Below are 10,385 nucleotides of genomic sequence, written 5' to 3'. Positions count from 1 at the left end.
GTAGGATATTAAAATAATTATTTTTCCTGTTTTGTTTTAATTTTGACATGAGCAAGTACTAATCAGATTAGAGAAAGGATCACTCATTATTCTGAAAGAAGCAGGCACAGAACAAATGCTGTCTATCTCTTTTCTAAGGAGATTTTGGAACAAAGGAGCAGGCAAATTGCGCCAAACAGTCTTAAAGAATTGAGGAACAACCAGGTATAGCTTCTTCTATACTTCTTGCTCTATAGCTTCTTTCTGCAGGCTTTTGAAGTCTCTAAGATGTTCACTGTAGTGGAATGGTGCAGGTTCTACACAGGAACTTGGAAGCTGGAACGGATACTGTGGCATAGATGTTCATTGAATTTCTTTCCATTGCCACACCAGTAGGCATTTGTATCCTCTAGATTAAATTTTCAGTCAGGAGTTTGATGCCAATGCTCTTTTCCACTCAGTGAGACTAGGAGTATCCTAAAGGCATCAATTTCTATGTATTCCAATGTCTGACCCCTGCTATTTCTTGTAGAAACAGCTGCAAAATGGTTAAGGATATCATTTTATAGTGTTAATGCTATAAGGTATGTATAATTTTCTAGGAGGAAAAGAATGTTGTTTGTGGTGGACTGTATCACACTTATTTTAGACAGAGGATACCTTATGTTTTTCCATTTAGCAAGATTTTATTTTATTATTTCATGTGAGAAGTATACTGGTAAACAGAAGCTTTTCCTAAGTTATAAAAATTGTCTTGTTCTTTTTGTCCCTTGCCACCAAGTTTACCAAGTTTTCCACATTATGAGGCTATGGAAAATGCAATGAAAATTTTGAAGAAGGTGGAAACATTTGAAATTATTACAGATTCTCTATGAGCAATCCCAGTGCTACTCACCAGGAGCACAGACTAGATTTAAAGGTTTTAATAAGACAGCAAATGACAGATTATCTGCCCTCGCTTTTAATATTTCTAAACTCTGCTAGAAGATGTAGGTAAGAAGAAGTAATATTAGAAGTGATGTTATTCAGAAGAAGTAGTAATATTAGAATAAGGTCAGTTAAGACTAGGCTTAGATTGCTCTGCAAACTAGAGGATCAGGTCCTGCTCTTAAAATGAATAAAGGAGATTTTATCTATTGACCAAAAGTTAACCATACTGAAAACAAGTGAGTGTACTAAAAGCCTTATCAGAAAGGGAAGACTGAAGGATTCTGACAGGTTCTCTGATTTCATAGCAGAAGAAACTCCCAAAGGCAAATTATCAGAGAATACTGCTGAGTGTTAATAATATAAGGACCACGGAAACAGCGGGAGATAGAGATTACGGTTGTGAAATCCTGGCGTTACTTAATCTGCCTTGTGATGGACTGTCTCCTCAGCAGAATAAGCCTCTGTCAGTACAGAACGAAGTTTGCTGAATGCTCTTTTCTTTTGATCAGAGAGCTTGCTGGAGAGCAATTTTAGGTCAGACAACTTTTTATGAGCATCAGAAATGTGTGCTTTCTGGAGTTTGTGTCTTCTCCAGGGCTGATCATCCCAAATTCTGAAATTAGCTGATTCATTGGTGACAGAATAGATTTTCCCTATTTGCACCAGAAATCACTGCTAGAATGCAGGTCCATCCAGGGAAATATGCTTAAGATTAATTTCTAAGAAACCATACCTGCTGTACAGGAACAGATAGAGAGTTCTCATTAAATTCCTTTGAAGAAATGTCTTATTACAGGATTTGAGGAGAAATCTCTCTGGGAATTTTTTTTTAAATTGTATTTTAAAATATAATTTTGTACAGCCAGATAAAAAATATAAAAAAATACCATTTGTCAGATTTGCTGATAGGAAGAGTACCTACTGAAATCTCTATAGCTTTCCATAAAAACGATATATGCGCATTCCAAATGCTTCAAGGAAGCAGTCTCTGTTATTCTATTTTAATATTTCCAGCAATAGGAGTCCAGAAAGAGTCGCGCAGGGCATGGCTATGTACCCAATATGCACAGAGTCTATAAAGAGTAAGTGAAGATTGCAAAGTTAGGCACTTTAAATGAGAAGGTAAAGGTCCCAGCTTGGCTTCTTTATGCTCCCACTGTAGGCACGCTGTGATCCAGGGTTTTATGGGACAGCCTCGTGCTGATTTTTACACTGTGAGCTTGGGAAGAGCCTGGGCTGCATTTTGGGGTGGTTTGTTGGACCTCTGCCTTAGCTGTTACAAGGCTTGGAGGGAGAGAGCTGTGGGGCTGACAGGGCCTTGGCCCCTGCCCCCAGCAAGTTCGGGGGTGGGCGCTGTGTTGTCCCCCAGCAAGCACAGTCCTGCTGACATCTTAGGTAGCACAGTACAGCTAGTCCCACATTCAAATTGTGAACACCCTCTGTGAAAGCTTAAAACATAAATTTAGTTTGTGGGGTTTTTTTCTACGGAAAGCACAAGGTCCACTACGGCACAACGACTATTTTGCAGTCAAATTTTGGTCCATAGCCAAAGGATGGGGAGGTGACTAGGACTACAAAGAAGAAGATATCTTTTTTTTTTAAATACCAAACAACAGCATTTTCTGCATATTCCACTTTTGAAAATAGCAGAAAGATTATTTCTGATTTTTTTCTTTTCTGAAGAAACACCTATCAGGTGGTCTCAATGCAGGGGTTGCTGTTAGTCCTGACTGTTGCACTGACCTGCACGTGTTTGCACACACATGAGTGCCTAAAATAAGTTAGAATGTACGTAAATTTCCATAAAACAAGCTACAATTTCATGTTTTATTGTAAAAAAGCAGATAGTCTCTTATTTTAATGCTGCTTCCTGCAGACTGCAAGATAATGGTCCTCAACAGATATAGTACTGCAGAAATCATTTAAAATAACTATACAATTAATAGTGACTGTGATTGAGTATTACACTGTGTATAGACAATACAGTGTAGCAGGGTACAGATATCCTTGTCAACTGACCAGCCACTCATGGCTGGAAGATGAATGTTTTAAGAAAATAGAGCATATCTGCAAGTATGCTTGCTGTATTTGTATTGGGTTCCTGACATTGGTACTGGTAAATATTAGAAGGAACTACACAAGCAGTCACCTCATATGATTTTGAAGGTCCTAGCTGGTAGCGATGCAGTGACCATAAAACATGTTACTTGGTCACAAAATAACTGGTTATTTAACTGCACTTAAATACTTAAATAAATAAATAAAAATCCATGAAGTTCCACCAAAATAAGGGAACCAACCAAAAAAAAAAAAATCAAAAACTCACATCCCAAACTAGAGCTCTTGTTAAAATTCTTCAAATGAGTCTATTAAACAACACTTACTGCAGAACTTTATTAAAGAAAATAAATGATATAATCTCTCTGTGATTACTGCTATTCTTCAGAACAATTACTTGAAGCAGGAAATCTTTAGATAAAAACCTCTAATGATGCTAAGTCTCCTATCTAACCTCCTTCCCAAAAACATTACAGTTAATGATGACAAATTCTTTCCTTTTGTATCATAATAAAATTCAGTCTTTGTGGTTCAATAAGAACAATGGAATATTTGCTCTCCTTCCTTCTAAATTTAAATTTAAACTGGTAATTAACTTATGAGAAATTTATAAAGGTGGAAAAACATTTTTCTTCTTTTACTTCTGTTGTTTTTATTTGTGTTGAACTTGCAGTAACTAACAGTTCAATTTAAAAAATGCCATTGAGTTCATAAGTTCTGGGATATAAAGACAAAAACCTTTTCTCTCTTTTCTCTGTGCTTTTCTTTCTCATACTACAGAGAGAGAGAGAAAAAAAGAAAAAGCTCACAAAATGCAGCTGGAAAGAAAAGGTCAGATTAGAAAGAAAGAAGCAAAACACCAGCTACATATAGTTATGGACTGCACTGAACTAAAGAAAAAAGCTAATAAAGATCCATAGGAGGTAAAACTGTAACTATAGTACATAAGAGAAGCTATTCTTGGATAGCTTGCATAGAACTATAAACCTTGCATGTAACTACAGTTGCCGTGGGCTCTGGAAAGGGGCTGCTGAGAGACACGGCAGCAGGGAGCAAGGAAGGAATCACAGAATGGTTGAGGTTGGAAGGAGCCTTCAAAGATCATCTAGTCAAACCCTGCCTGCCCAAGCAGGATCAAATACAAATCGTGAAGAAAAGGGTGAACAAGTATTAAAAACAAACAAACAACAAAAAAACAAAAAACAAAAAACAAAAAAACACCCTCAAGAGAGTTAAGTGATTTCAGATAGTTAAACCAAATCCATCGCTACTGTCACCATCATCAGAGCTACCTTCATTGATTTCAGTAGGCTTTGGACTAGATCTGGAATCAATACAAAGAATTAAAAGAGCTGATTAAAAACAGTGGCAGCTCAAGGGGTTTGGCTAGTGAAAAGCTGTCCTGGTGCCTGAATGATGCATCCTGCTCAGCAGTTGGCTGCAGCACTGCTGGACCATTTGCCTGCAGAGGACGTGTCCGTGGGTGACAGTGACAAAGATAAATCCTTGCAGGTTACACCATTCGATCTAGAGGTTTGACAGGGCTGCTCCCGCCAGCGACAGCTAACTCTGCACGACCACAAATGCCTTCTCTGGACTGAAATGCCATGATAGTGTATCCGATGCAGGAGGAAAAAGAGAGCAGACCTGCCGCTTAGCAGAAACGCTCGTGCTGGAGTATGCACTTTTCCTTTTGCTAAGGCTGCCAGAGTAATGACCACTGTGGCCAAACCCAAAGGAATACTGTCAGTTTAGTGGAAGCCTAGAATTTAAAGAATTTAAGTAGTATTTTTAAAATCTGCTAAGAGAAGAGCTGTTTCTATTGCAGTTAATACTGAAAATGACTGCAAGATAAGTTTGATTTTTAATTTCTCTCTTTCTCTGTTTCTTGTAATTCTGTAAAAACACTTCAAAGCGCAGATGTAAAATTTTTCTAGGATTCCCCGAAACTTCATATCTTCATATTTCATGCTAAAAAATCAATGTTTAGAAAATGTACCTGTAGACTTCTGACCCATTTTCAACCTTCTTTTTTTTTTTTTTTTTTGACTGATGACAAATCTGATATGTTCCGGCATTGTCTGAAAAGGTTAGATTTGTTGACCTCAAAAAAGTATTAGTAAAAGGTTGCACTTCTTTAGCTACCTCCTGGAGATATTACAGAAAATATGTTAATGTTCGTCACATTAATACTTTTGGATTAAAGATGGCAATAGAATTTTGGTTAAAACTGCTAATAAAGGTAGGCAGATTTTGCAGAGGACTTATGATTTTCTACCAACACAAACCATACATCTTCTCCCCAGTCTTTTCATGCAGGCATAATCCTTCATCCTTTAAAATTAAAAAAATATATATTTCCTTTGTTTCAGTGACTTTAAATTGAGACCAATAACTTTTAACAGCCAAAACGTAGCAGCACCAAGTGAAACTCAAGGGATTTTTGTATAGGGATGGTGGTAACAACCTTCAGATAATTCTAACCATGCTAGAGTTAATAACAAAATAGGAAGTAAAATGCTGTGTGGTCAAAAGCACAAAGAATGTGGAAAGAATAATATGATTTACTTTTGTGCACTGCTACGTAGGCGTCTTTGTGAGGATTCACAAATGTTTCTGAAGAACACATAAGAAAGAGGAAAAAAAAACAAAACACAGGTCCCCCTTTACAAACTAGGCACATCAATGTTGTACGGAGTTTATAAAACACTCTGGATGCTGCTTTGATAAAAAGTGTAAACATTTCCTGAAAATGCACTTAGAGGTAGCTGATTTCCCAAGTGTTGCCAAGTCTTTCCATGCTTAAAGAATGCTTTCTTTGCATCACAGTAAAAGGGAAAGGAATAAGTCTACAGGCAACTTCTTTCCTGTGCACGCGAAGACCCCTGGGGACTAGACTAACCACAGGCTAAAAGGGAAATTTTGCAGCTCCTTTGCTGAGAGATTGGCAGTACTTCACTCTCAGTACAGAGCTGGCCTCCGTGCTTTGCTCCTGCTCTGCTTTGCTCAGATACCTGGAAATGTTTGAACTGCTGGACAGAGCTCACTTAAAGCAGATAAACTGTGCTCTTCTGCTCTCTCAAATACATTCAGTTAGTTTTCAGTGCTGCTTTGTTTTATGTCCTTTCAGCGCTAGAAAACTAGCCTGTGTTCAGTGAGATTCCACTTCACTCTGAGCAGAAACCTGCTGTCATAGCAGAGGTAAAACTGTTTGCACCATTGTCACAAGGAGCATACAGCACTTGAGATAAAAGCTTTTAAATGGCACAGAACTGGTTATCAGTTTTCTTTTTTGAAACCAGCAATTTAAATAACTTTCACCCCTCGTTCAAGGATACTTGCTGATGATAAATGTTTCCAAGGATAGCTTAGGACCTTCAGGTAGCCAGAGAGCACAGTGTGCAAACAGAAAATGTTGAGCTATCACTTTCCAGCTACACATGAGAAAGAGAAAATGAAGAAAGCCTTTTTTATAAAAAAAGATACAAACCAAACTATTCTTGAATAAGGGCAAACAGCGCTATAGCATAGACCAGATGCAAGCAGGGAAGCTACATACTTTATCAAATGAAAATTTTATAAATTGCTTATTTATGAATCACTGAATGTCTTGTAAATATAAATTGTAAAGTATTTATGAGTTTGAATTTTCAAAATTAAATGTTTTTAAGTCCTGGAGCTGGGTATTAGCAGTGACTCAGACTACTGCTAGCCATTTTTCATCTTATTATTATCAATATATAATCATCTACTTATTTGTATGTGTACTGCACAGGCAAAGCAGGATCTACTGTGATCACATTGTGAATATGGCAAAAGCGTTTCATTTGGATCTCTAGCACAATATTATGGTACTCATCCTGCTTCCACTGATGTCATGGGCAGAACTTTTGGTGGCTTCACTGCGAGGAAGGTCAGAACTCCAGTCTGCTGCTCTGCTCTCTTTAACTGTCCTGTCACGATGATGCTTGAAGTTAGGAGCTCTGGTGCTCTCTATACATCAGAGCGCTCTGTGCCCGTTCCTGACTCCTCGTTCATTAATTCATCGAGCACAGCAACCTTGAAGGTCTTCTTTTCTAGTGCTGCTTGTTACTTCTGTAACAGTTTTAGAGTCACCTTGATCTTTCTTAAATGTTTTGAGCCTTGAAGCTGTGAAGCTCTGCCGCCTTGAGCGAAGCATTTGTTTTCCAAGGGGCAGACAGGCATGCCTGCTAAGCCTTCTCAGAAACTGCAGCATTTTCCAGTAAGAATGCTATATGTGGAGCTATCTATAATGAATTTTAGACACTATTCTTACAGCTTCACCAGCTTCATCCCCTATATTTTTCCCTCTTATTCTGAGGTTCTGAGAAGACGTGGAAAATACCCATACTGCAATCTCTTCACCCGCTGCTGACAGCAGGCCCTGCTATAGCTATGGCATGGCCACCTGCATGCTGTCGTAGTACCGCACATGTAGCTATCCCAGAAGACAAGAAAGAGAGGACAGTATGGAGGCATGACGCGTCAAGGCAACCCCAAAGCCCCTGGTAACACAGGCACAAGAATTTCAGGCGCTGAACATGGTAAGTTGCACTGCACACTAATTTGTTATAAAGCCACCTGTCTCCTGTCTTCTCTCTCCTGTATTAAATACTTCTCCATGAGCACGGCTTAGAGACCTTTCAGCCTGCCTTGCTGTGCATGCTGTGAGCATTGCCTTTACACAGACACCTTTCTTCTCCTTCCAGTGTATGTTTTATTTTTCCCAATTTCTCTCTTCTTTCACTTATAAATCATTTCCCCTAACACTGCACGTAAGCTTGATTATTCCCTCCTTTGTCCAGGCACCCCTTAAAACCTGTGCTGTATTTGTACATGGAGAACTCACTGTTGGATCTCCCCATTCTTTTTTTTCTCTGTAACAGAAAGTGAACAAGTAATGAAAGAAATAAACCTCCATAAAGTTTCAATATTACCCTACACAGTGGTTGTTAAAACAACAAATGAAATGCAGCTTCTCTAACAAAAACACCAGAGGAGATAAAAAAAATGTAGGTGGATATTTGTCATTGCAGAAAGCATTTGTATAGACCCAGTATTATACATGGGGTGGTAACTGCTGTATGTTTTTATACACCCAAACTTCGAGTCTGTGGGAATTTCCAAAGTGCTAAGAGCGCAGAATCAAAGCCAGATTTTTTTGTAAACATGGGGTAGATGAGATTTATATAACAGACTACTGCAGATTTAGGAATCCAGGAAGGAAATAATTACAAAGGAAATTAAAGTTAAAAATAATCATGAACCACAAAAAGACTGTTCTTTTTTCTCTTTCTTTGGCAACAGTTTTATACCCCCTTGCTGTGTGCCAGCTCACTCTTCTAGGTAGCTAGCAGGGCCATTAGGAGGGTCTCCAGTTTAAAACACAAACTTTACTTGGTAAATACTTTTTATTATATGATTGAAATATCTTTTAAATTACTTAGACAAAATGTTTTTTGCCTGAAATAAGGCAAGTAATATAGGTACAGGCAATTACATAAGCAATTTGCCCATGCTTATGCAAAAAGTTTTCTAATAGTATGCTTCAGTATAATACATTTCTTTTAGGGCTGAAATAACTAAAAATAAGAGCAAATAAAGAGCAAGTAAATGCAAAATCTTAAGCTAACCTACATTTTGATTAAGTTTATTACCAGCAGAATACTATAAAACATAACTAGCACAACTAAATTTCACTGCCCACTGTACTCCTGGCGACTTTTTTCTTTTACATGGTGAATGTCAAATTCCTCAGATAAATGAGGAACTATCCCTTTCTCCAGTCTTTGCAATGTTATTCATTCTCACTTCTCTATTTTTGAAAGGGCACAAAAATTATGTCCTTATACTGTTATTACTCAGGTGTCCTCAATATCTTCTGCCAGAGGTAAGCAGGCAAGAGAGACAGTCACCTTTTTCCTGGAAGGAGTTTTCTGAACTGTGCTTTTTCTCCTGAAGTGTTCTGGTTTTGGAGTGTCACTGTGATCTTTAATGGATATGATCAGCAATCTTTACTTTAGAACATGTTTTAAATGTAATCAAAACTTGTCTGTGGAAGGTCTTCTAGCTTGTAGATGTTTGTAGACCTCAGTACCCTTCGTATACAAAGAACATAAATTATAAAAGTGACAGTGCAGAGCTATACTAAGCGTGATTAAGTGTGACATGCAACAAAATTCCTTATAAATCAATAACAAAACTAGTCAGAGAAACAAAATGAGGGAAAAGATGCAAAATGGATGCATATCCTGCAGCACAGGATATCAGTGTGCCGTGTATTACACATAGTGACAGTGACAGCAGTGTCAGAAGGCAGGAAGGCTGTGCAAGGTCCTTGTGGGATTCCAGCTCTACACCAAAAGCAAGGCACAGTTTTTTAATAGATTCAGTGAAGAAATTGCAGGAATTCACCACAGGCTGAGGAACTTCCTTAATAACCAGTTTCCTTAACAGTGAGGATGATAGAGAAAAAGGAAGCTGTAACACAGTTAGACTTCACATGTACCTGTCTAGTGAAGGATGTGGGGGAAAGATGTGAAAGATGGATTCCTAAAATATTAAGTGAAGACATCTAAGGAAAACCTCTACAGATGCAACGTAAGGATATACAAGTGTATGTTAATAATTACAAAAATACAATGATTCATCATGGGAGTTCCTGGATATTTGTAAGTTTTCCCTGTCTTATTTTGGATATTAAACATAACAACATTTCACAGAAAGAGAATTTTTTAGTATTGTCTGAAAATAGTTCTGATTGATAGAAGAACAAGCCGTAGGTAAAGGCTATTTAATTCTACAAGCTAAATCCTGGACTTGCTGAAATCAGTGTTCATATTAAATGTTTTGATCACATTTAAAGCTATTTTGTCATACTATAAGCCTGTTTCCTCGCAGAATAATCTGCATGGATAAGGTCTGAATGAGGCCCATGAGATCCTTCGCATGACTCTTGCTAAACAGCCCCTGTTACAGAAGACAGATTTTATTGACAGTATTAGTTTAAAAACACAATCAGAACCACATGGAAATGAAAACTTTGTAAAAATCACTGTTTTGTTGAAGAATTAGGAAAGGTAACTAAAGTTGATACAAGAATTCATGAACAGTTTGATCCTTCTGTATTTCCCTATATTCATATAAGATTTAGGTGCATAGACTCAGTCCCTAATGAGGTACTCTCAGAGGAAGGACATTAAGATTTCTTCAATTTCAGAGATTTAACCTACTTCTAGAATCAGTTTGTGGATACAAAATGAGACCAACAACCTGCAATGAAACGTGGACAACCTTCAGGGAAGCTACTTAGATACTTGGATAAAGCTGCTCTGGAAGAAAAAGCTGAGTACAGAAAGGTCAGGTATGGAATAAATTAATTCTGTAATTGGTAAGGA

The sequence above is a fragment of the Tinamus guttatus genome, unplaced genomic scaffold (genome assembly GCF_059628265.1).
Source record: "Tinamus guttatus ecotype Peru unplaced genomic scaffold, ASM5962826v1 Tinamus_guttatus_pri_ptg000288l, whole genome shotgun sequence".
NCBI classification, from domain to species: domain Eukaryota; kingdom Metazoa; phylum Chordata; class Aves; order Tinamiformes; family Tinamidae; genus Tinamus; species Tinamus guttatus.
Note: the sequence above shows the minus strand (reverse complement) of the source record.